This window comes from Carassius auratus, unplaced genomic scaffold (assembly GCF_003368295.1).
Source record: "Carassius auratus strain Wakin unplaced genomic scaffold, ASM336829v1 scaf_tig00028051, whole genome shotgun sequence".
Taxonomy (NCBI): Eukaryota; Metazoa; Chordata; class Actinopteri; order Cypriniformes; family Cyprinidae; genus Carassius; species Carassius auratus.
In genome coordinates this window covers 114,129-117,500 of record NW_020525652.1, presented here as the reverse complement: position 1 = coordinate 117,500, position 3,372 = coordinate 114,129, and positions in this window count along the sequence as shown.

The following is a 3,372-nucleotide window of genomic DNA, read 5'->3' as shown; positions in this document are numbered from 1 at the left end:
AAGAAAATTCAATGGAATCAAAAGCTTTATAAAATCAAGAAAAAGTCACTGTCATCCAGGATAAAGTCTGATTAATCTAAAATATCAAGAACAAGTCTAATATTGTTTGAAATAAGTCTGTCATGAAGCCTGATTGACATTCATCTATTATATCATCTAGGACACATTTAATCTTTTGAGCAAATATCATGTCTAATATTTTGTAGTCATTATTCAGAAGACTTATATGTCAGCAGTTCTCCGACTGAGAGTCTTTTTGAGGTTTAGGATCACATTTATAACACCCTGAGTCACAGACGGTGGGAGAATACTCTTTTAAAGGCTTTCTAAATAAACACTAAACCTCCTTTAACCACCTCCTTCTTGAGCGAACACAAGCACACTTTACTTTTCTAATACACAAGTTATCAAATGAATTCTGAAGTTGATCTAATTCTGATTTCTGTTCAACAGATAAATCCTCAAAAGGAGATCAGGAGAGGTAGACAAGTCTTTTAACAATATCACGTTCCTCTGCTTTATATCGCTGAGCTTTCTGAGTTCCAGCTTTTTGTGCTTTGGTTCCTTCAGTGGTTTCAGGAAGTGGAACGAGTTCACCTGAGTCTGACTCAAAGACATAAAAGTGAAAGATCGTTGTGGCGAGTGGGGCGGGGCCGAGAGGCGTGGGAACGAGGAGTGAGGCCAGGTGTAGTGATTGGAGATGAGCTACACCTGAGCCCCACTGCTAGTATCGAGTCCCACGTAGGAGATGGAAGGATATAAAACTGGAGTGACGACCGTGAAGGACGAGAGAGGACCAGGCCTGGGATATTATTTTATGTTTTGGATTTTATTTGTGCCGTTTTGTGTTTATTTCTGATTATGTATGTCATTTAATTACAGCAACTGTAACAATAATACAACGTAATACAATAATGTGCAGTATCAATTACAACACACAGTGATGAGTTTAAAGTATAAATATCACGTTTAATATCATAACTATAAAACATAACAAATTTGAACATGTAACAGGAGTGAGGGAATCACTTACGGTCACGGTATCATCTGTGCGAAATTACAACGCGTGCACCGAGAAGGGTCTGGCTGCAGACTTGCACTTGCACTCTCAGACTTGCATTCTCAGGCTTGCACTCCCAGACACTTGTGCTTCCGCTAGCGACGTCACTTGCAGTCTTTATTATTATTATTTTTTTCTATTTATTGATAACTTTTTGTTTGAATCTTTCAATATTTTACAACAGTAGCAGGTGGTGAAGACAAGAAAAAATCAACTAAATTACAATGTCACTTGCAATCGCTACTTGCATTCTCAGACTTGCACTCTCCGACACTTGTGCTTCAGCTAGCGACGTACTTGCAGTCTTTATTTATTTTTTATTTTTATTTATTTTAATAAATTGTAGCTTGCAATCGCTACTTGCACTATATACCTGTGACGTCACTTGAAATCAACACAAATTGTGCATGTTGCCAATGAGACAAGACGCTGTGGTGGTGATTAAACGATTAAAACTAAATTAGTAGGCCTACTACTTGTAACAGATATGCAGGTCATCGATTCATGGGTTAAATTCAGGCCTACAAATGAAACCTTTTTGCACTAAATGCCTGGCCTGGCGCCAGCCTGGCTGGACTTAAAACATTTATGATACCTGTGTGAGCCTCAAAGGAGATACGCAACCCCCAACCAAATTCCTTAACTCACACACCCAAAAAGAAACCTTTCTTAAAGTTCCTTACTTTTGTAAGTCCTTATTAATATGTATTTTAAATGTTTGTGTATTGCATAAAAATGGTTAATCCTGGGGAAATGGTTAAAGTGCTGACTCGTAAGTGGAAATGTTCTCCTCAGTCTAACTCTTTCTCAAATAGTCATGTTTATGTAACCCCCACTCCTTGGCAGCTTCATAAAACTTTATGACCCCTGGGCAATAGGACAGGAGAGAAGCCAAATCACTGGTTTCTTTTCACAATGCATTCTAAACTATTACCTTTTTGTTTTTATGTTTTCTAAATGTATTACGTATTTCTTTTTGGTACATTAGATGTTTCCCATATAAAATGGGACTATCTGCAGTGTTATCATGTGTTAATCAAATCTTTAAATGTGTGTAATTCTGCATTTGAATGTAACTTCATATTTTGATCATTTATATATATTATTTTTGGTATCTGTGTAATCGTCATGCGAAAAGAGGCGTGAACCATCCCAAGCCATAAGAACCGACCGTACAAGATCCGCCTTCTCTTCTCTTCTTCTCGTTCTTCGTTCTCGGACACGCCGCTCTCCAGTGCGACCCTCGTCACTCCCGCGAGTCCCTCGGCTCATTTCGCCTTCCCCCTCAGCACAGGGACTGAGGAGAGGAAAGCCATTTTCATGGCTCCTTTGGAAGCTTTCGTTTTTGTTGTTTGTTTTCTTTTCTTTACTAAGTTTATTCAACTATTCGCCTCTCCACACAAGGAAGACGAATTCTGGAACATTGTTTGTTGAACCTTTCAAATACCGCGCGAAGATGAACGAACACCCCTTTGCCACAAAGGACCATGTGACTCCACGCTCACGCCAAGATCCAGAGCAGCTTGCACGCACGTCACACGGCCTCCGGCACACGCACGCTGTTTTCAAAAGGACCAGCGCACAAAGCGCCACAAAAAGACCACGCTCACGGACAATGGGCCATGCAAGTATCGTTTTCTATGGAGATTTAAATGCTGCTTTAAAGTGTTGCTATGATCTGATTGTTGTTGGCTTCCAAAAAGGTTACTGACTGATTTTCATAGCTGAGCTCATTCTGTGATCTCTCTCGCTTTCTCCATTTTCTCTCTCTCGCTCGCTCTCTCTCTCTCTCTCTCTCTCTCTCTCTCTCTCTCTCTCTCTCTCTCTTTTATTTGGATTCCGTTATGTCTTGTAAAAAGTTTACTGTCTGTATTGTCGTACGCATATTTACTCTGTGTGATTTGTAGTTTGATGTATTACTAGTTTAATTATTAAAAACCCATATACTGATGATTGGCTTGGACTCCACCCCACTCACATTACGAGTCACTGAGAGGTCTGATCTTTAGCTACAAGCTTTAAATTTAGAAACTAAATTCATCATAATGATAGGATAATGTTTTCATGGCCAGAGAATATTTTTCCTTGAATTATAAGAAGTGATAACTTTATTGAAAACTGATAGGTCAATCTGGTTTGCTGGACAAACCACTGTTTGATTTGCAGTAATTTACAGTAAGAGATATCACAACAATTGATATGAAGAATGGAATATTGACATATTAATGAGTAAGTTACAGTGCCCTGTAATTAGTTTTTGGTATAGGCAATTGAGCTATTTTTCATAATCAATAAAATTTAATGTAACTGTC